Genomic DNA, 23,493 nt, shown 5'->3' with positions numbered 1-23,493 from the left:
TAGCTCATTACCATCTGGGCTAATTCCTCAATACGCAACAATCGGTTTTTTGATATATTGGATCCTTTCGGTTTGAACGGCAGTTTTTTCTAGCGGTGTCATATGAAATTGTCACCCATAATTCTGACCCTAGTATCGATCTATTGCATTTCAATCTGTTTTAGGGTTACGGTTAGTTAGGGTTAGGGGTGGGGGGAAGGGTATCTTTTTTTCTTCAGAAATGTAAATAAACCCAATCTGTTTCCTAAAGGAGGGACATATTCATACGCACAGAATGTTTTCACCTCAATAGACGTCATTGATTGGTTGAAATTGCAGAAATTGAAGAAGAACCATAAATATCTTACAAACTATAGAATTTTCTCAATAAAGCCAAGAGAAAAAGATGTTTTATAAACACATTCTACCAGTATACGAAGTTCAACATTTTTTAGTTACTTAGAAATTGGTAAAAACTGCCGTTCAAACCGAAAAGATCCCCAAGTGCAAATGATATCATGTAACGGATAAATTATTAAAACGATAAGAAACTTTGTTGGAGAATCCGGGTATCGATCCCGGTACCTCTCGCATGCTAAGCGAGCGCTCTACCATCTGAGCTAATTCCCCGGATAACTACTTTTGACGTTTGTTTTGCAAAAATATCAAAACTAAATGAAATCAAGTAATAGAGAAGTTATTAAAAACAAACAAAACATAATTGGAGAATGCGGACAACGATTCCGGTGGTTCCCGCATGCAAAACTCCCTCTTAGGGACCGTGGATGTTTGTTACGCATATGGAAAAAAAACCGTAGAATTTAAAAAGCATATGAAAATGAAATCAGCGAAATTGGTTTCACAGAAGAATCCGGACATCGATCCAAAGTATCTCATACATGCAAAGCGATCTACCAACAGAGCCAATTCTCAGGTAAGTCACCAAAGCTTTTGTTATGTATATGAAAATGAAAAAAAACAAACCCAGAAGTTTTAAAAGTAAATGAAATGAAATAAAACAAAAGTTATTAAAATGAAACGTAGATTTCTAGAAGAATTCGGGAATCGATCCCAGTACCTCTCGCACGCAAAATGAGCGTTCTACCCTCTTAACTATTTCACACGTTTTTTTTTAATTATACGAAAAATTTTTTTTAAATTCGGGAATTTGAAAAGTAAATGGAAATGAAATGAAACAAGAGATAAGATATCAAAACAAAAATAGTATTACTGGAGAATCCGTACATATCGAATACAAAGCAATTGCTCCATAATCTGAGTAAACATAGGTTTACCGGAAATATCAAAAGAAATTGAGAAAGATATCAAGTAATAGACAAGTTATTAAAAACAAAGCATCTCAATTGGAGAATCATGGCATTGATACCGACACCTTTCACAATCAAAGCGGGCGATCTACAGTCGGAGTTAATTCCCCGGTCAGTGACTGAATCCGTATCATGTGCTTTTGTTTTGTATACGAAAATTTAAATAAAACCAGAATTTCGGTAATTTCAACCAATCAATAACGTGTATTCAGCTGAATAATATTACTGCCGTTGTTTGTCAACAACAACTATCGGCAGTGTATATTTCGTTTGTCACTGTTATTCAAAGGGAAAAGACCCATAACTTGTCTATTACTTCTTTTTATTTTCATTTACATTTGAAATTCTAGGTTTAAAAAAATATACATAAGAAAAATCTCTGGTCTGTACCCGGGGAATTAACTCAGATTGTAGTGCGCTCGCTTTGCATGCGAGATCGATACCCGGATTTTCCACTGAAGATTCTTTTGTTTGATTTAGTTTTGATATGCTGGGTTTGCTTTAAACTTTTCATATGAATAACAAACGTAGAGAGAGGCTAGCTGGGGAATTAGCTCAGATGGTAGAGCGCTCGCTTTGCATGCGAGAGGTACCGGGATCGATACCCGGATTCTCCAAGGAGACTTCTTTCATTTTTAATAATTTATCAATTGATATTTTTCATTGAATTTCGAAATTCAGGAATTTAAAAAACATTTCACATGCATGACCAAAGCCAGTAAAGGCTCACCTTACAACGCGAGACGTAATGGTATCAATGCAACGAGCCACTTTCTTTTTAAAACTTGTCTATTACTTGATATCCTTTTCAATTTCTTTTGAATTTCCGGGGCTTTTAAAGAATATTCATGTACGTAGCAAAATCTGTGTTTACTAAGCGTAGAATTAGCTCAGAATATAGGGCGCTCACTCTGCATGCAATATGTACCCGGATCAGTTCACTGATTCTTCAGTAATACTACTTTTGTTTTGATATCTTGTCTCGTTTCATTTCATTTTCTTTTGAAATGCCCTGATTTTTTAATAAAAAATTTCATATACATAAAAAAAAACCTACGTCCGTTAAGCGAGGAAATACTTGAAGACGTAGAGCGTTCGCTTTCCATGCGAGAGGAACCGGTATCAATTTACGGATTCTTCAGGAAAGCTGCGTTTCATTTTCATAACATTACTTTTATTTGATTTCATTTACTTTTGAAATTCCGAGTTTTTAAAAAAAACATTGTAGAGGCGCAATGGCCTACTGGTTAGGGCAGCGGACTCGCGGTCGCAGGATCGCGGTTTCGATTCTCAGACCGGGCGTTGTGTGTGTTTATTGAGCGAAAACACCTAAAAGCTCTACGAGGCTCCGGCAGGGGGTGGTGATCCCTGCTGTACTCTTTCACCACAATGGCGGTGCCCCAGCATGGCCACAGCTCAAGAGCTGAAACTGGAAAAACAAAAACAAAAACAAAACAAACAAAAGCTGTATTTACTAACCGCCAAATGTTCTCTGTTGGTAGAGCGCTCGCTTTACATGCGAGAGATACCAGGATCGATATCCAGATTCTCCAGTAAAACTAATTTCGTTCTTTAATTTCGTTGTCTCTTGAGTTCCTTTTCATATGCGTTTTAAATTCTGCGATTTTTTTTTGTTTTCATATGCATAACAAACATCCATGGTCGCTAACAAAGATTTTAGCTCAAGAGGTGGTGCGCTCGTTTTGCATGCGGGAGCTACCGGGATCGATGTCCGTATTCTCCAGTAATACTACATTTGCTTTTAATAACTTATCTATCACTTGATTTCATTTAGTTTTGACGTCCTGACTTTGTTTTCAATATTTCATATGCACAACAAACGCCGACAGCAGGAGTGCGGGGAATTAGCTCAGATGGTAGAGCGCTCGCTTAGCATGCGAGAGGTACCGGGATCGATACCCGGATTCTCCAATAAATCTACTTTTTACCTTTTAATAATTTGTCTATTACACACATTTACACTTAGTTCTGAAATTCCTGGAAGTTTATTAAATTTTCATATATATATAACAAAAACCTATGGTTGCTAACTGGGGAATTGTCCAAAATGGCAGAGATCTTGTCTTGAGTGTGAGGGGTACCTGGATGCTCAGACTCTCAAACGAATTTTCTTTCGTTTTTGATAACTTGTCTATTTGTTTCATTTAGTTTTCATATTCCGGGTGTTTTCAACTTTTCATATGCACAAAAAACATTTGTAGGCGCGGACTGGGAAATTATCTCCGATTGCAGAGCACTTGCTTTGCGTGTGCGAGGTACCGGGATCGATACCCGGATCCACCAAAGAAGCTTCTTTCGTTTTTTATAATTTCTCTATTACTTGATGTCATTTTCATTTAGATTCAAAATGCCGGGATTATTTTGAATTTTCATATACAGAACAAAAGCAGATGATAGGCATTCAGACACTAATCAGAGAATTAGTTCAGACGGTAGATCGCTCGCTTTGCTTGTGAAAGATAGCTAGATCGATACCTAGCTTATTCAATTAAATCTACTTTTAATATCCTTGTCCATTCATTTCATTTACATTTCTTTTCAAGGTTGTTTTTTTTTAAATGTATATACACAAAACAAAAGTTTTTGGTCTGCAGCCGGGTATTTAGCTCAGATTGTAGAGCGCTCACTTTGCACGCGAGAGGTGTAGAGATCGATTCCCAGATTCTCCAGTGAAGTTTCTTTTGTTTTTAATGGCTTTCCTATTGCTTGATTTCATTTACTTTTGATATTCTGGGTTTGTTTTCATCTTTTCATAGGCAAACAAAGCGAGCGCCTTATATTCTGAGCTAATTCTATGAGTAGGCAAAGGTTTTACTATATATATGAATATTTTATAAAAAAACCGGAAATTCAAAAGAAATTGAGAAAGATATCAAGTAATAGACAAGTTATTAAAAGCAAAGCATCTCAATTGGAAAATCATGGCATTGATACCGACACCTCTCACATGCAAAGCGTTCGCTTTACCATCTGAACTAATTCCTCGCTTGGCGCCCCCAGCTTATTGTTATGTATATGAAAATGAAAATAAAATTCCGGGAATTTCAAAAGTAAATAAAAATAAAATGAAACAAGAGATAAGATGTCTGGAGAATCCGTTGACTGATCCCGGTACGTATCACATGCAAAGCGAGCGCCCTATATTTTGAGCTAATTCTAAGCTGAGCAAAGTGAGGATTTTGTTGTGTACTTGAAAATTTTAAAAAATCCCGGTGTTTTCAAATGTAAATGTAAGTGAAATGAACTAATTAGCAAGTTATTAAAAAGGAAAAGTATATTCATTACAGAATCCTAGCACCCTACTACCTGGGATAATTGCTGGTTAGCGGTCATAGGTTTTTGATATGTACATGAAAATTTTAAAAAAAAACTCCAAAGTTTCAAAAGTAAATGAAAATGGAATGAAGCAATGGGCATGTTATTAAAAATAAAGTATCCTCACTGGAGATTCAGTGTTTCGAACCCGGTACCTCCTGAATATAAGACGAGCGTTCTACCACCTGAGCTAATTCCCAGTTAGTGACCATGGTTTTTTACTCTGTATATGAAAATTAAAAAAAGAAAAGCCAGGTATTTCAAAAGTAAAAGCAATGAAGTAATAGAAAAGTTATTAAAAACAAAAGTAGCCTCCTTGGAGAATCCGGGTATCGAACCCGTTACCTCTCACATGCAAAGCGAGCGCTCTGTTTGTTGCTGTTATATATGTGAAAATTTAAAAAAAATCCTGGTATTCCGAATGTAAAGGAAAATGAAATGAAGTAACAGACAAGATATTATAAACAAATGCAGCTGAATTGGAGAAGCCGTGAACGATCCCGGTATCTCTCGAATGCAAAGCGAGCCCTCTACCACTTGAGATGATCCCAAGTTTTGTGTCCATAGGTGTTTCTGAAGTGTATAAAATTAAAAAAAGAAATCGTTGAATTTGAAACAAATAAAAATCATGTCATGTAATAGACGGTATGCAAGTGTGGTCTCCGTTCTTCAGACAATTCTTTCCACGGTTCAACTCGTTTACTGAACTGGGCCCATAGATTAAGTGTAGACAGAAGTTGGGAACTTGGCACGCAGAGTATCGTCAGGCACTCGTGCTTCTCTCCGAAGCGGGCAACGCCGGCGACAAGGGTTCCACTTCGACCTTTTGTAGAGGGTTAGTAGAGTTTAAATGTGACGGCGCCCTGGGAGAAACCCTGGGCTTTGATGATAGTCAACTCGCCAGCCTGTACCGAAGAACATTCTGGCGAGGGCCTTTGGACAATTTCCAAAAGCCCCTGGCATGGCAATGTTACAGAGGTGCCTTACCTGTTCGGGACAAACTCTGTAGGCGTAATGTTTCAGCCACGCCAACTTATCCAAGATGCGGTGAGGACAATGGAACTCTCCTGCACGCAATTGTGAAATGTCCGAAGACATCGGAACTTATGTCGAACAACTGTTGTCACATCTGAGAAGAGTACAACTGTCAACCGAGTCTATAATTAAGATTGTTTCACCGTCTTCTTTCAATAGGAAAGAGCAGGCTAGTTTCCTTTGCGTAATAGCTACACTGAAGGAGGTAGTGTGGAAGACGAGAGTGAAAGGGATCATAACAGGCACTTTCGTTTCCGGTCTTGGATTGGTGAACTTTTCCATATGACGGTCAGCGTCGTTGAGTATGCGGTATTTCTCTTTTACTCTTTTACTTGTTTCAGTCATTTGACTGCGGCCATGCTGGAGCACCGCCCTTAGTCGAGCAAATCGACCTCAGGACTTATTCTTTGTAAGCCTAATACTTATTCTATTGGTCTCTTTTGCCGAACCGCTAAGTTATGGGGACGTAAACACACAAGCATCGGTTGTCAAGTAATGTTGGGGGGACAAACAGAGACACACAAACATACATACATACATACATACATACATACATACATATATATATATATATATAATATATATATATGTGTGTGTGTATTTATATATATATATATATAATATATATATATATATATATATATATATATATATATATATATGTATGTATATATATATATATATATTATATATATATATATATATATATATATATATATATATATATATATATATAAAATACATTTATATATAAATATAAATATACATGCATACATACATATATACGACAGGCTTCTTTCAGTTTCCGCCCACCAAATGCATTCACAAGGCTTTGGTCGGCCCGAAGCTATAGTAAAAGACATTTGGCCAAGGTGCTACGCATTGGGACTGAACCCGAAACCATGTGTATTTGGTAAGCAGGCTACTTACCACACAGCCACTCCTGCGCCTATGTATATGAAAATTTTTTTTTAAAAATGCGGAATTTCAAAAGTAAATGCAAATGAAGCCAAGACTATTTATTAAAATCAAAATTAGCTTCATTGGACAATCCGGACATCCTTTCTGGCACCTTTCGCTTTCCAAGAGAGTGTTCTACCACCTGAGATATTTCCATCGGCATTTGTCATGTATATGAAAATTTAAAACAAAACCCGGAATTTCAAAAGTAAAGGAAATTAAGTAACAGGTAACTTATTAAAAATAAAAAGCGGATCAATTGGAGAATTCGGTATTGATCACAATACCACACGTATGCAAATCGTGCGCGATACCAACTGAATTAATTCCTCGGTTAGTCCAGAAAAGTGTTTGTTATATATATAATAATTTTTTAAAAATCGTGAAATTTGAAATGTAAATGAAAATGAAATCAAGTTTTTAATATCTTATATATTTTTTGATATCTTATATATCTTTGAATGCAAAGCGAAAATATATAAGATATTAAAATCTTTATATATATCTTTATATATATATATATATCTTATATTTGTCCTGGGAATCGATCCCAGTACATCTTGCATGCAAAGCGAAAATTCTATCTGAATCAGTTCCCCGCTTAGGGATCAAAGATTTTTGTTATGAACATGAAAATTTCACAAAACACGTAATTTCAAATGCAAATGATATCAAGTAATAGGCGAGATCTCAAAAACAAAATTTAGATTATTGGAGAATCCGGGTATCGATCCCGGTACCTCTCGCATGCAAAGCGAGCGCTCTACCATCTGAGCTAATTCCCCAATTAAGTAGGAGAAGAGTTTGTTGTGTATATAATAATTTTAAAAAAATCACTTAGTTTCAAATGTAAATGAAAATGAAGTCGAATAATAAACAGGATATCAAAACCAAAACTAATTTCACGGGAGAATCCAGGAATCGATTCCGGTGCCTCTCGCAGTCAAAGCGGGCAATCTACCATCTGAGCCAATTCCCTGTTCAGTGGACGCAACTTTTTGTCATATATATGAAAAAAAATCGGAATTGCAAAAGTAAAGGAAATCAAGTGATAGACAAGATATCAAAGACAATATATTTGTCTATTTGTTGTGTATATAATAATATAATAAAAACAATCGCGGAATTTGAAATGTAAATGAGATCAAGTAATAGGCAAGATATCGAATACAAAAGTAGCTTTATTGGAGAATCAGGGAATCGATCCCAGTAGCTTTCGCATGCAAAGCGATTGTCTAGCATTTGTCGTGTATTCAAAATATTCAAAATATGGTAAAAAGCAAAAACTCGAATTTCAAAAGTAAATAAAAAAGTAGTTTTATTGGAGAATCTGAGAATCGATCCAAGGACATCTTGCATGCAAAGCGAAAATTCCACGGTTAGGGATCAAACGTTTTTGTTATGAACATGAAAATTTCACAAAACACGTAATTTCAAATGCAATTGATATCACGTAATAGGCGAGATATCAAAAGCAAAAATTTACATCATTGGAGAATCCGGGTATCGATCCCGGTACCTCTCGCATGCAAAGCGAGCGCTCTACCAACTGAGCTAATTCCCCAGTAATCTTTCAACAATGTTTGTTGTGTATATAATACTTTTTTTTAAAATCGCTTAATTTGAAATCTAAATGAAAATGAAGTCAAGTAATAAAGAAGATATCAAAACCAAAAGTTGTTTCATTGGAGAATCCAAGCATACATTCCGGTACTTCTCGCAGTTAAAGCGAGCAATCTACCATCTGATTCCCCATTAAGTGGACACTTTCTTCATTCATACGAAAAATTGAAAAAAACAAAAAGGAAAGAAATCCGGAATCGCGAAAGTAAATGGAAAGGAAATCAAGTGATAGACAAGATATCAAAGACAAAAGTAGTTTTATTGGAGAATCCGGAGATCGATCCCAGCACTTCTCGAATGCAAAACGCGCGTTCTATTCTTGTTATGTATATGAAAATTTTCTAGAAATCCGGAATTTCAAATGAGATGAAGTAATAGACGATCTATCAAAAACATAATTGGCATTATTGGAGAATTCAGGCATAGATTCCTGTCAAACCTCGCATGCAAAGCGAGCGCTTTACCCTCTGAGCCAATTCCGCGGTTAGTGACCAGCGTTTTTTAGTTGTTTTTATGTATTTGGAAATTTGAAAAATCCCGGAATTTCAAAAGAAAAAGAAAATGAAATGAAGTTTTAGACAACTTACTCAAAAAAAAAAAAAAAAGATCCACTAGAGAATCCAGACACCGATTCTGGTACCTTTCGCAGTCAAAGCAAGCATTCTACTACCTGAGCCAAAACTCCGTCTAGTGCTTAAAATTAAAAAATTAAGAAAAAATCGGAATTGCAAAGTAAATGAAAAAGAAATAAAGTGATAGGCAAGATATTAAAAACAAAAGTAGCTTTATTGGAGATTCCGAGAATCGATCCCAGTACCTTTCGCATGCTGAGTTAATTCCCGGGACAGGGATTAAACGTTTTTTGTTATGTATGTGAACATTTTACAAACCCTGATTTTCAAATGAAAATGAAATCGAACATTTTCCCACCTGAGCAAATTCCCCGGTTAGTGACCATAGGTTTCTTTTATTATGTGTATACATACATACATACATATATATATATATATATATATATATATATATATATTTAAATCCCTGAATTTCAAACGTAAATGAATTTGAAATCAAGTAATAGACTAGTTATTAAAAACAAAGTAACACTATTGGAGAATCCAGGCATCGATCCCGGTACCTCTCGAATGCAAATCAAATAGTCTATGTTATGACCTAATTCTCTAGTGCATAAACATAAGTTTCTGTTATGTATATGAAATGTGAAAAAAAAAAACTCTCAGGTGTTTCAAATGTAAATGAAATTAAGCAATAGACTAGATATTAAAAAAGGGAGTGGCTCCACAAGAAAACTTAAAAAAAAACTCGCCTAATTTCAAAAGTAAATGAAAATGAATTCAAGCAACAGACAAGTTATTAAAAGCAAAATTAGCTTCACTGGTTAATCCAGACGTCCTTTCTGGAACATTTCACATATAAAAAGAGCATTCCACCATCTGAGCTAATTCACCGGTTAGTAACGATAGGCTTTTCTTACGTATATGTATATTAAAAAAAAACCCGGATTTCCAATAGTAAATAAAAATGAAACCACGTAATACACAAGATATCAAAACGAAAAGTAGTTTCATTAGAGAATCCGGGCATTGATTGCGGTACTTGTCGCAGTCAAAGCGAGCAATCTACCATCTGAGCCCGCAACCATTTGTCATGTGTATGAAAATATAGAATAAAACCGGAATTGCTAAAGTAAATGAAAGTGATAGACAAGATATTACAAACAGAAGTAGCTTTATTGGAGAATCTGTGAATCGACCCCAGGACATCTTGCATGCAAAGCGAGCATTCTATCTGAGTTAATTGCCCGGTTAGGGATAAAACGTTGTTTTTATGAATACGAAAATTTCACAAAACAGTGCACGCTACCATTTGTCGTGTATTCAAAATATAGAAAAAAAATCTCGAATTGCAGAAATGAAAGTGATAGGCAAGATATTAAAACCAGAAGTAGCTTTATTGGAGAATCTGGGAATCGATCCAAGGATATCTTGCATGCAAGGCGAGTAGTCTATCTGAGTTAATTGCCCGGTTAGGGATCAAACGTTTTGTTATAAACATGAAAATTTCACAAAACACGTAATTTCAAATGCAAATGATATCAAGTAATAGACGAGATATCAAAAACAAAAAACTACTTTATTGGAGAATTCGGGTATCGATCCCGATACCTCTCGCATGCAAAGCGAGCGCTCTACCAACTGAGCTAATTCCCCAGTTTCTGTGCTAGAGTGTTCGTTGTGTATATAATAATTTTTCTAAAACATTTGCTGAATTTAAAATGTAAATAAAAATGAAGTCAAGTAATAAAGATATCAAAACCAAAAGTTGTTTCATTGGAAAATCCAGACATCGACCCCGGTACCTCACGCAGTCAAAGCGAGCAATCTATCATCTGAGCCAATTCCCTGCTCAGTGGACGCAACCTTTTCTCATGTATTCGAAAATTTGAAAAAAAAAAAAAAAACAGAATTGCAAAAGTAAATGAAAAGGAAATCAAGATATCAAGATATCAAGATATCAAGACAAGATATCAAAAACAAAAGTAGTTTTATTGGAGAATCCGGGGATCGATCCCAGTATCCCTCGAATGCAAAACGAACGTTCTACTATATGAGTTGATATTCCAGTTAGGGATCAAACCTTTTTGTTCTGTATCTGAAAATTTTCTAAAAATCCGGAATTTCAAATGAGATGAAGTAATAGACGATCTATCAAAAACATAATTAGCATTATTGGAGAATTCGGGCATCGATTCCTGGCACATCTCGCATGCAAAGCGAGGCCTGTACCCTCTGAGCCAATTCCATGGTGAGTGACCAGCGTTTTTTTGTTGTTTTTATGTATTTGAAAATTTGAAACAATTGGAATTTCAAAAGGAAATGAAAATGAAATGAAGTTTTAGACAATTTATAAAAAAAAAATTTAAAAAAAACGTCTTCACTGGAGAATCTGGGTATCGATTCTGGCATCTGGTGAATCCGGGTATTGATCCAGCATCTCAGGCATGCAAAGCGAGCGTTCTACCATCTGAGTAAATTCTCCGGGAGAGGGAGCAATAGTTTTTTGTTGTGTATTTGAAAATTTTACAAAGCAGGAATTGCAAATAAAATCGGGCACTCTCCCACCTGAGCTAATTCCCCAGTTAGTGACCATAGGTTTCTTTTATTATGTATATGAAAATTTAAAAATCCTCGAATTTCAAACTTAAATGAATTTGAAATCAAGTAATATACTAGATATTAAAAATAAAGTAGCATTATTGGAGAATCCGGGCATCGATCCCGGTACCTCCCGTATGCAAAGCGAGAACCGAACATCTGAGTTAATTCCCTAGTTAGCGAACTTTCATGTAAAAATTTAAGAAAAAAATCCTTGAATTTCAGAGGTAAAGGAAAATAAAATTAAGTATTACATAACTTATTCGAAGGAAAGCAGCTTCATTAAAGAATCCGGGCATCGAGCCCGGGACCCCTCGCATGCAAAGTGAGCGCTTTAACTTATTCGTTAATTACCCTGACAGCGGCGATTCGTGTTTGTTATTGTATATGATCATTTTAAAAATATCGCGGAGTTTCAAAAGTAAATGAAAATGAATTCAAGCAACAGACAAGTTATTAAAAACAAAATTAGGTGCAGTGGTAAACCCAGACGTCCTTTCTGGTACATTTCACATACGAACAGTGCCTCGTACCAATTGAGCTAAGGCTTTTCTTATGCATATGTAAATTGAAAAAAAACAAAAAAGAAACAAAACAAAAAAAAACCGGAGTTTCAATAGTAAAATGTCGTAAATAAAAGTAGCTTTATTGAAGAATCCGGGAATCGATCCCAGTAGCTTTGCATGCTGTGTTAATTGCCTGGACAGGGATTAAACGTTTTTTGTTATGCATGTGAACATTTAACAAACCTTGGTTCAAATGAAACTGAAATCGAACACTCTCCCGCCTGAGCAAATTCCCCGGGAGTAAGCATATGTTTCTTTTGATATGCATATGAAAATTTAAAAACCCTAAAATTCAAACATAAATGAATACAAAAGGGTCCTCCTACCAATTGAGCTATGGCTTTTCTTATGTATATGTAAAAAAAAAAACAAAAAAAAATCGGAATTCCAATAATAAATGAAAATGAAATCACGCAATACACAAGATATCAAAACGAAAAGTAGTTTCATTAGAGAATCCGATCATTGATTGCGGTACCTGTTCCAGTCAAAGCGAGCATCTACCATGTGAGTCATTTAGGTCCAGTGCCCGCAACCATTTGTCATGTGTATGAAAATAGAGTATAAAACCGGAATTGCAAAAGTAAATGAAAGTGAGAGACAAGATATTACAAACAGAAGTAGCTTTATTGGAGAATCTGGGAATCGATCGCAGGACATCTTTCATGAAAAGCGAGCATTCTATTTGAGTTAATTGCCCGGTTAGGGATCAAACGCTTTTGTTATGAATACGAAAATTTCACAAAACACGTAATTTCAAATGCAAATGATATGAATAGACGAGATATCAAAAACAAAATTTTCGATATTGGAGAATCCGGGTATCGATCCCGGTACCTCTCGCATGCAAAGCGAGCGCTCTACCAACTGAGCTAATTCCCCCGTTAATTCAGAAAGTGTTTGTTGTGTATATGATATTTTTGTTTTTAAAATCGCTGAATTTGAAATCTAAATAAAAATGAAGTCAAGTAATAAAGAAGATATCAAAACCAAAAGTAGTTTCATTGGAGAATCCAAGCATGGATTCCGGTACCTCTCACAGTGAAAGCGAGCAATCTACCATCTGAGCCTATTCCCCGCTCAGTGAACGCAACCTTTTGTCATGTATACGAAAATTCGAAGAAAAAAAAAAGAAAACGGAATTGCAAAAGTAAATGAAAAGGAAATCAAGTGATAGACAAGATATCAAAAACAAAAGTAGTTTTAGTGGAGAATCCGAGGATCGATCCCAGTACCTCTCGAATGCAAAACGAACGTTCTACTATATGAGTTGATATTCCAGTTAGGGATCAAATGTTTTTGTTCTGTATCTGAAAATTTTCTAAAAATTCGGAATTTCAAATGAGATCAAGTAATAGACGTGCTATCAAAAACATAATTGGCATTATTGGAGAACTCGGGTATCGATTCCTGGCACATCTCGCATGCAAAGCGAAGCCTGTACCCTCTGAGCCAATTCCATGGTGAGTGACCAGCGTTTTTTTGTTGTTTTTATGTATTTGAAAATTTGAAACAATTGGAATTTCAAAAGGAAATGAAAATGAAATGAAGTTTTAGACAATTTATAAAAAAAACCCAAAAAATAAACGTCTTCACTGGAGAATCTGGGTATCGATTCCAGCATCTGGTGAATCCAGGTATCGATCCGGCATCTCAGGCATGCAAAGCGAGCGTTCTTCCATCTGAGTACATCCCCGAGAGAGAGGGAGCAATAGTTTTTTGTTGTGTATTTGAAAATTTTACGAAGCCGGAATTGCAAATAAAATCGGGCACTCTCCCGCCTGAGTTAATTCCCCAGTTAGTCACCATAGGTTTCTTTTATTATGTATATGAAAATACATAATAGACTAGTTATTAAAAATAAAGTAGCTTATTTGGTGAATCCGGGCATCGATCCCGGTACCTCCCGTATGCAAAGCGAGTAATCTACATTATGATCTAATTCCTTAGTGCGTAAACGTAGATTTCTGTTATGTATATGAAAATGTTTGAAAAAAACCATGGAGTTTCAAATGCTTGCATGCAAAGTGAGCATTCTATCTGAGTAAATTCCCGGCGAGGGGTCAAACGTTGATTTTATGAATATGAAAATTTCACAAAACACGTAATTTCAAATGCAAAGTAATAGGCGAGATACCAAAACCAAAAAGTTAGATTATTGGAGAATCCGGGTATCGATCCCGGTACCTCTCGCATGCAAAGCGAGCGCTCTACCATCTGAGCTAATTCCCCAGTTGATATGCTAGAGTGTTCGTTGTGTATATAATAATTTTTAAAAAATCGCTGAATTTGAAATGTAAATGAAAAGGGAGGCAAGTAATAAACAGGATTTCAAAACCAAAGGTAGTTTCAATGGACAATTCAGGCATCGATTCCGGTACCTCTCGCAGTCAAAGAGAGCATTCTACTATCTGAGCCAATTCCCCGCTCAGTGGACGCAACCTTTTGTCATGTATGCGAAAATTTGAGAAGAACCGGAATTGCAGAAGTAATTGAAAAGGAAATCAAGTGACAAACAAGATATTAAAAACAAAAGTAGCGATATTGGAGAATCTGGGAATCGATCCCAGGACATCTTGCATGCAAAGCGAGCAGTCTACCTGAGTTAATTCCCCGGTTAGGGATCAAACGCTTTTGTTATGAATACGAAAATTTCACAAAACGCTGTTTCCCGATTACAATACCGTATAGGTTCCCCACCTGAACGGGACGCCGGTCTATCAAAGGTGAGCTGCAAGATGCAGGAGGAAAGAGTGAGAGAAAGTTGCGGCGAAAGAGTCAGCAGAAGTTCGCCATTACCTTCTGCGAGAGCCGCGTGGAGCTTAGGTGCTTCGCTCATAAACAAACACACATCGCCCGATCTGAGATTCGAACCCGCGAGCCCTGGTCCGCGAGTCCGCTGCTCTAACCACTGGGCCATGTGCCCCCACTTTACATTTTAATCTGTTGTTCAAATAATTGCTACTGTTGTTGCTGTGCTGCTGTGCTGTGCTGTTGAGCGAACGGTCTTCGTCCCAGGGCTCGCAAGATGGGAGAAGTCCGAAACGTGGTCCTTTGCTATTCGTACGAGCCGCATAAGAGAAAGCAGGTCGACCCCCGACACCGAGAGCATTGACGGATGGATGAATGCGCATCCAGGCTCAGCGGTTGCGTAGGAAGTCGGGGACAAGAAACAGGAAGAAAGAGTGAGAGAAAGTTGTGGCGAAAGAGTACAACAGGGGTCGCCACTACTCCCTGCCGGAGCTTCGTGGAGCTTTGTTGTTGCTGTTGATGTTTTTGTTGTTATTATCTTTGTTGTCACCTCGCAGCGAAGGGACCTGTGATCGTAAATATGACAATCGCTTCTTAAACTCTCATCTTTCCATCTCTATCCATCCTCGACACTTCTCATACCCTCTCGGTTGCATTCACTCATTTTCCCCTCTGTACTCATATAAAACAATACACATCAAAATTTATTTACGATAAAACAGTAAAAATAAAGAGAAAAGCAACTAGTTTAAAATCTCCGAGCGAGAAATATGGGTATTTTTTGGTTATCTCATCCCCATTAAAAAATATTACGGATCTTTTCGGTTTGAACGGCAGATTTTTCTAGCGGTGTCATATGAAATTGTCACCCATAATTATGACCCTAGTATCGATCTATTGCATTTCAATCTGTTTTAAGGTTAGGGTTAGGGGTGAGGGAAGGGTATCTTTTTTCTTCAGAAATGTAAATAAACCCAATCTGTTTCTTAAACGAGGGACATATTCAAACGGCACAGAATGTTTTCACCCAATAGACGTCATTGATTGGTTGAAATTGCAGAAATTGAAGAAGAACAACAACAAATATCTTACAAACTATAGAATTTTCTCAATAAAGCCAAGAGAAAAAGATGTTTTATAAACACATTCTACCAGTATACGAAGTTTAAAAGTGTTTAGTTACGTGGAAATTATTTTTAAAAACTGCCGTTCAAACCGAAAAGATCCAAATTGCCATTAAATAATTGGGTTATCTCCCCATTTAAAAATTGTTGCGACAAGAGATTGGATTAAAAGAGTTAGATCTTCTTGATTCAATACTTCAACACATCGTTGACGTTTGGCCTTCTCACTAGGCATGGTATGATTTGTTGTAAAAATGTTATCAGATTCAGTAAGATCTCTTTTACTCTTTTACTTGTTTCAGTCATTTGACTGGTAAACTTCAAAGATGGTCTTTTAAGAAATATGATATATACATAATGAAACAATGAGGCATTGACGTGGGGAATTAGCTCAAGTGGTAGAGCGCTCGCTTAGCATGCGAGAGGTACCGGGATCGATGCCCGGATTCTCCAATTATCGTTACATTCATTGTTATTTAGAATAACTCTTTTACTTGTTTAATGTTTTGACATGCCGATGCCATCCTCCCCACCGATGATGGAAGAGGCAGTGACCGTGCTGTTTTCTGATTGGCTGAAAATTCTGAAAATTATCAAACTTTGAATACCTGTGTATTTAAAGCAGTAAGCGTCATATTGGATGAGATCTCGCCGGCAGCCATTGCCATCTCCGAGACTGGAGCGAGATCTCACCTGCATCCATTTGCCATGCGCGAGATCACAACGAGGCTCGCGATGGCAAACTGAATATAAGGGTCCAATAAACAGATTTTCTTTTTCACCGCAAGCGCTTGCTGAACACACGTTCGCTGGCTGGGTCTCCAGGCTAGTCCTGTCTGCACGTCGTATCTCCAGAAGTAATGGGCCCCCGTTAACGGAGATACAACGAGACGTACACAGCTTGAGATGGTCTACTGAGAGCGACACACATCATTTATTCTGTGTAACTATGTAAATAAAACTGGTTGAGAATTTGCATATCCACTTGAGACTTCTTTCCTCGCCTGCGGGAACCTGAAACAACACAAAGAACAATTTTAATGGGAGGAGGCCATATTCATCCGATATCGTGAACCTTGCCTCCCATTATACCTGTAATATTTTTGCAAAATTTTTCTAGAATAAATGAATAACAAATTCGGATTCAGCATCAAAAATTACATCTATATGATACATTGTGGAGGCGCGTGGCTCAGTGGTTAGGGTGTTGAACTCGTGATCGTAAGGTTGTGGTTTCGATTCCTGGACCGGATGATGCGTTGTGTTCTTGAGCAAAACAGTTCATTTTACGTTGCTCCAATCCACTCAGCTGGCAAAAATGATTAATCCTGCGACGGACTGGCGTCCCGTCCAGGTGGGGAATTTCTACACCACTGAAACCGGGAAACTGGCCCTTATGAGCCTGGCATGGCTCGAGAAGGAACATTTATTTTATTTTTTATATGATACATTAAAATTTTATTTTTTAAAAAGATTATTGAAAACAGTGACGAAAACCACAAAGATTCTATCCCTGCTCACCGCTATCGGGGCGGAGATGGTTGTCCGTAAGTAAGAGTCCCGTGGGCCAGAGTGGCTGTTCCAGCTCATCTTCTTCGCCATCCTCCGGGGCAACGCCCTTTCCATTTTGTCTGCCGGAACCATGAGAAATGTTTCCATATTTTGAGAGGCAAGAGTCTCCGTTAATTCACCAAGATTTTACAACCACAAAAAAGTTATTAAATTAAGGCATTAATAGGGTTAGTCACTTCCTAAAGTGATTAAAGAGAATTTAATCGGTTATCTGTCTGTCTGTCTCCCTCTCTTTCTCTCTCAGTTTCTCACTCTCTCTCTCTCTGTCTTTCTCCTTATACATGTATGTGTGTATGTGTGTGTGTGTGAGATGTATTTATATACGTGTAGATTAACATATAGACATTTATAATATATAATCATCTCTCGCGGTTGACACGTTTGCTAAAAATAGTTAACATAGGCGCAGGAGTGGCTGTGTGGTAAGTAGCTTGTTTACCAACCACATGGTTCCGGGTTCAGTCTCACTGCGTGGCACCTTGGGCAAGTGTCTTCTACTATAGCCTCGGGCCGACCAAAGCCTTGTGAGTGGATTTGGTAGACGGAAACTGAAAGAAGCCCGTCGTATATATGTATATATATATGTGTGTGTGTGTTTGTGTGTCTGTGTTTGTCCCCCTAGCATTGCTTGACAACCGGTGCTGGTGTGTTTGTGTCCCTGTTACTTAGCGGTTCGGCAAAAGAGACCGATAGAATAAGTACTGGGCTTACAAAGAATAAGTCCTGGGGTCGATTTGCTCGACTAAAGGCGGTGCTCTAGCATGGCCACAGTCAAATGACTGAAACAAGTAAAAGAGTAAAAGAGTAGAGAGAGTATTTTACTTAGTAGAAACGTATCCAGTTAAGTATAAAAACAAACGGCATAATCAGACGACGCTTAAATATGCAAATACTAACAAATCTGTCAGCTGGGGAATTAGCTCAGATGGTAGAGCGCTCGCTTAGCATGCGAGAGGTACCGGGATCGATGCCCGGATTCTCCAAGTGGTGGCCCTAAAATTGTTTCTTTTTTTCATATTTCTTCAGTTCTTACAATAACAATATTCTCCTCGAGTTCAATTCAATTCTTTACCGAATATATTCAGTTATATATTGGTATCGTTTATCTTTTACTTGCTTCAGTAATTGGACAGTGGCCATGCTACAGCACCGCCTTGAAGAGTTTTTAGTCGAATTAATCGACCCCAATATTTTTATTGAAACCTGGTACTTATTCAATCGGCCTCTATTGCTTAACGGCCACGTTTCGGGAACGTAAACAGACCAACACCGATTGTCAAGTGCTAGTGTGGGACAAACAGACACACACGTGTGTATGTTTTATATATATATATATATATATATATATATGCATGTGTGTATATATATATATGCATGTATATATATATATATATATATATATTATATATATATATATATAATAATAATAATAGTAATAATAATAAAGGGTAAAATTAATTAATAATTAATAATTCCACCAAGTGCTGCTATTTCTAAAGTTCGGTGTGTGGTGAAGCAAATTATTTTGCCTAACCCTAATTATAATATATATATATATTACTCCAGTCTGATCTATATGCTGTGAGTCAATGGGCAGACAGAAACAAAATGCAACTGAACGAGGGAAAATTTGAGCTGATGCATTTTGGAAGAAGTTCCTCACTAAAACGGCCATACTCTCTTCCTTCAGGGGAACCGCTCACAGCCTCTAACAATATCAGAGACCTGGGTGTAATTGCTGATGACGATCTCAGTTGGAGTGCGCACATCAGCAAGAAGGTCGATATAGCTCGTAGGATGAGTTCCTGGATCTTAAGAACTTTCCGGTCCAGAGAACAAGGTGTCATCATACCACTTTTCTCCTCCTTTGTACGGCCACACCTCGAATACTGCTGCTCACTGTGGTCTCCCCATACAAAACAAAACATCTCGAGGATTGAATCACCCCAGAGGGCACTCACTAAACGAATTGAAGGCATGGCTGCTCTCGATTATTGGGATCGCCTTAAAGCTTTGAAACTCTACTTTCTCTAGCGTCGCCGTGAGCGGTACATCATTTGTACGATGTGGAGAATATACCGTCAACTTTGCCCAAACGACCTGAACATTAGCTTCAAGGTTCATCCAAGACTGGGACCACGGGCCATACGTCCCCTGCCCAATTCAAGATCACAGCATACGTGTACACTGCAACATAATTTCTTTTCCTCAACAGGCCCTGCCCTATTTAACATTGTCCCGAAAGAGATCAAAGAGGAACAGGATCCCATCAACTTTAAACGGAGTCTGGATAGATTCCTTCAAGGAATACCAGATAAGCCACCCATAATTCGATACAACTCACCCAACAAAAATTCACTACTTGAATGGACCATAAACAAAACTTGACTTAAACAGGATTCAAATAATCCTATCAGGTGGTGCTATTAAGTTAGACATGGCCTGGACCAATCTTTGGTAGAAACATATCTAAGTTTATATATATATATATATATATTATTAGTGAATTGAAGAAATGGAGTTGAACGAAGATTGAACAGAAATCGTTTTATTGCATTCTACACGTGTTTCGAAAGGCACAATTTACCAAATTCCGAATGAATAATGAGACCATATTGTGTCTTTCTCTTCAGGAAGAAATAGGAAATCCGTTGGAATAAACAAAAACAGAACAGAGGCGGAGCAAAACAAATCGAACGAGGCTCCGTGCCCTCACGTGGGTGAGGGCACGGAGCCTCGTTCGATTTGTTTTGCTCCGCCTCTGTTCTGTTTTTGTTTATTCCAACGGATTTCCTATTTCTTCCTGAAGAGAAAGACACAATATGGTCTCATTATTCATTTGGAATTTGGTAAATTGTGCCTTTCGAAACACGTGTAGAATGCAATAAAACGATTTCTGTTCAATCTTCGTTCAACTCCATTTCTTCAATTCACTAATAATATTAAAATTCAATTATCCGCACCAACGCACGGTTGCAACACCATATGGTTGTACCTCCAACCGTGCTGTCTTCTGCTGTGATTTTTGCTACCAAGGTATCGGTTAAACTTTTGATTAATCTGCAACAAGATTATTCATCTTTCTATTTCACAAAATATATATATATATATATATATATATATATATATATATATACACGACAAATTAGTTTTAGTTTCCGTTTACCATATCCACTCACAAGTCTTCGGACGGCCCGTAGTTATAGTAGAAGACACTTGCCCAAGGTGCCATAGTGCGACTGAAACCGGAACTATATGGTTGTGAAGAAAGCTTGTCTCTTCGTATCTGTGTATTTGTGTTTGTTTACCACTACTTGATAATCGCTGGAGGCTCCTATTTTACGTCCCCGCAACTAAGCGCTTCGGCAAAAAAAAAACGATGTAAGGAGATCCCCCCCCTCAAGAGTCTCCTCTCTGTGTATAAGCATAAAAGTAAGTACTGGGGTTGATTTGCTCGGGCAAATCCTTTAAGGTGTTGCTCCAGCATGGCCGCAGCCTAGTGACTAAAAATATAGGAAAAACACATCCAAGAACAGCGCCAAAAAACGTGCCGGGATATCACTTCACGCTTATATATTCAAATACTAAATGCTTGTGTAATATCAGGGGAATTAGCTCAGATGGTAGAGCGCTCGCTTAGCATGTGAGAGGTACCGGGATCGATGCCCGGATTCTCCAGTCGTTGTCATTTTCGTCTTTATTGCTCATTTTTGCTTCAGTTCTAGAAAATTTGTTTTTATGTATTATATTTGGTGATTTATCATTTATGTTGATATTTCAACCTGCAAATTCATAAACGGCGAAGGACATCAAATACAGGAAGTTTTTAGCTAACTTCGTGAAGATCAAACTGACATAAAGGTGCATTTAGTGTTGAGATAGGGAAAAAGAGCGAGCATTGAATAAATTAATACGCACACACATACACAAATACACACACACACTCTCATGTGTGTTTGTGTGTATTTGTGTATGTGTGTGTGTGCGTATTAATTTATTCAATGCTCGCTCTTTTTCCCTATCTCAACACTAAATGCACCTTTATGTCAGTTTGATCTTCACGAAGTTAGCTAAAAACTTCCTGTATTTGATGTCCTTCGCCGTTTATGAATTTGCAGGTTGAAATATCAACATAAATGATAAATCACCAAATATAATACATAAAAACAAATTTTCTAGAACTGAAGCAAAAATGAGCAATAAAGACGAAAATGACAACGACTGGAGAATCCGGGCATCGATCCCGGTACCTCTCACATGCTAAGCGAGCGCTCTACCATCTGAGCTAATTCCCCTGATATTACACAAGCATTTAGTATTTGAATATATAAGCGTGAAGTGATATCCCGGCACGTTTTTTGGCGCTGTTCTTGGATGTGTTTTTTGGCGCTGTTCTTGGATGTGTTTTTCCTATATTTTTAGTCACATGAGAGTGTGTGTGTGTATTTGTGCGTACACGCGTGTGTGCTTGTCCTCCACCACCACTTGTCGATCGGTGTTGGTTTATTTACGTCCTCATTACCTAGGGTTTGGCAAAAAGTTTGAGTAAGTGAGTGTTTGTTCTTTCGTTTCATTGGCAGCTGAGTTTTCACTCAGTGAATACACACACACACACACACACACAAACACACACACACACACACACACACACACAAACAAACACAAACAAACACACACACACACACACACTCACACACATTACACGCACGTGTATATACGAAACTCAACAATTACGTGTATAAACAGAAAGTGTTGATGTATAACGGATGTATAGCATTGAGGGGAAAATAACTGAGTCACATCAGTAATCAAAAATGAAAACAATTTTCTTTAAACTGTACAACAAACACATAAATATAAAAAATAACTCTCTCAGGCATAGGAGTGGCTGTGTGATAAGTAGCTTGCTTACGAACCACATGGTTCCGGGTTCAGTCCAACTGCGTGGCACCTTGGGCAAGTGTCTTCTACTATAGCCTCGGGCTGACTAAAGTCTTATGAGTGGATTTGGTAGACGGAAACTGAAAGAAGCCCGTCGTATATATGTCTATATATATATATATATATATATATATATATATATATATATATATATATATATATATAAAGTTAATCCAAGCAATAAAACAAAAAGGCAACAACGCGAGGATGTGGAACAAATAAAGTATTATTGGACGCTCAGGAAAGAAGGGAAGAAGGAGGGTATGACGTTTCGAGCGGAGCTCTTCGTCGGAAACATACGAGAAAGAAAGATCCCGAGGTGGGAGGACAGAGGGAAAAAAATGCAAGTGGTCTTCACGATATATGTAAATTTAAAAAAATACAAACTGGGACAAGAACGTAAAACATTTAGGAGACGATACTAAAAGCACGGACGGGACATTCGAAGCCTTCAATCTTCAGTCAAGAACCGGATCATCTTCGGAATTTCGGCTGATTAATCTTGAGATTGCTCCGATCTGGCCAGCCCCAAAGGAAAATCTAAGCCAAGCGCATTAGATTCCTTGGAAGAAAGCCTCGAATGTAATATATTAGAAGGTTTGGAGATGATGTACAGGTATTATATATTAGAAGAAATGAGGTACTCAGAAATGCGGATGGTTTTATATTTGCAGATATTTATTTGTATATTACATGTTTTTATACATCATATAACTTATATCATATATCATATATTAGCGCTTTCGTCCATTCTAGTGGAGTTTTCAAATATATATATGTATGTGTGCGTATATGTTTGTGTGTCTGTGTTTGCCCCCCCCCCCCAACATCGCTTGACAGCCGATGCTGGTGTATTTACGCCCCCGTAACTTAGTGATTCGGCTAGAGAGACCGATGGAATAAGTACTAGACTTACAAAGAATAAGTCCTGTGGTCGATTTGCTCGACTAAAGGCGGTGCTCAAGCATGGCCACAGTCAAATGACTGAAACATGTAAAAGAGTTATTCTAAATAACAATGAGAATGCCAACAAATCTTCGAAATTATAAGAAATAAAAAGCTAACAAAATGTATTGGAGAATCCGGGCATCGATCCCGGTACCTC

General features: G+C 37.4%; 13 non-coding genes across 13 annotated transcripts in view; 5 read left to right on the top strand and 8 right to left on the bottom strand.

Moving 5' to 3' along the window:
- Window positions 1–536: 536 nt before the first annotated feature.
- On the bottom strand, window positions 537–609 carry Trnaa-agc. Its single transcript has one exon. It is a non-coding gene; the product is annotated as a tRNA-Ala (tRNA).
- Window positions 610–1,851: 1,242 nt separating this feature from the next.
- Window positions 1,852–1,924, top strand: Trnaa-ugc. The gene has a single exon. It is a non-coding gene; the product is annotated as a tRNA-Ala (tRNA).
- Window positions 1,925–3,166: 1,242 nt separating this feature from the next.
- Trnaa-agc lies at window positions 3,167–3,239 on the top strand. The gene has a single exon. It is a non-coding gene; the product is annotated as a tRNA-Ala (tRNA).
- Window positions 3,240–7,350: 4,111 nt separating this feature from the next.
- Window positions 7,351–7,423, bottom strand: Trnaa-ugc. Its single transcript has one exon. It is a non-coding gene; the product is annotated as a tRNA-Ala (tRNA).
- Window positions 7,424–8,129: 706 nt separating this feature from the next.
- On the bottom strand, window positions 8,130–8,202 carry Trnaa-ugc. Its single transcript has one exon. It is a non-coding gene; the product is annotated as a tRNA-Ala (tRNA).
- Window positions 8,203–10,416: 2,214 nt separating this feature from the next.
- On the bottom strand, window positions 10,417–10,489 carry Trnaa-ugc. Its single transcript has one exon. It is a non-coding gene; the product is annotated as a tRNA-Ala (tRNA).
- Window positions 10,490–12,809: 2,320 nt separating this feature from the next.
- Trnaa-ugc lies at window positions 12,810–12,882 on the bottom strand. The gene has a single exon. It is a non-coding gene; the product is annotated as a tRNA-Ala (tRNA).
- A 1,277-nt stretch (window positions 12,883–14,159) lies between these two features.
- Window positions 14,160–14,232, bottom strand: Trnaa-ugc. The gene has a single exon. It is a non-coding gene; the product is annotated as a tRNA-Ala (tRNA).
- Window positions 14,233–16,255: 2,023 nt separating this feature from the next.
- Window positions 16,256–16,328, top strand: Trnaa-agc. Its single transcript has one exon. It is a non-coding gene; the product is annotated as a tRNA-Ala (tRNA).
- A 2,029-nt stretch (window positions 16,329–18,357) lies between these two features.
- Window positions 18,358–18,430, top strand: Trnaa-agc. The gene has a single exon. It is a non-coding gene; the product is annotated as a tRNA-Ala (tRNA).
- Window positions 18,431–21,052: 2,622 nt separating this feature from the next.
- On the top strand, window positions 21,053–21,125 carry Trnaa-agc. Its single transcript has one exon. It is a non-coding gene; the product is annotated as a tRNA-Ala (tRNA).
- A 544-nt stretch (window positions 21,126–21,669) lies between these two features.
- Trnaa-agc lies at window positions 21,670–21,742 on the bottom strand. The gene has a single exon. It is a non-coding gene; the product is annotated as a tRNA-Ala (tRNA).
- A 1,720-nt stretch (window positions 21,743–23,462) lies between these two features.
- The window catches only part of Trnaa-agc, a 73-nt gene continuing 42 nt past the window's right edge, over window positions 23,463–23,493 (bottom strand). Inside the window, exon 1 of the tRNA in view lies at window positions 23,463–23,493. This exon is cut by the window's right edge and continues 42 nt beyond it. This is a non-coding gene — a tRNA (tRNA-Ala).

The sequence above is a fragment of the Octopus sinensis genome, linkage group LG5 (assembly GCF_006345805.1).
Source record: "Octopus sinensis linkage group LG5, ASM634580v1, whole genome shotgun sequence".
Lineage (NCBI taxonomy): Eukaryota > Metazoa > Mollusca > Cephalopoda > Octopoda > Octopodidae > Octopus > Octopus sinensis.
Note: the sequence above shows the minus strand (reverse complement) of the source record. Positions and strands in the feature narration are given on the sequence as shown.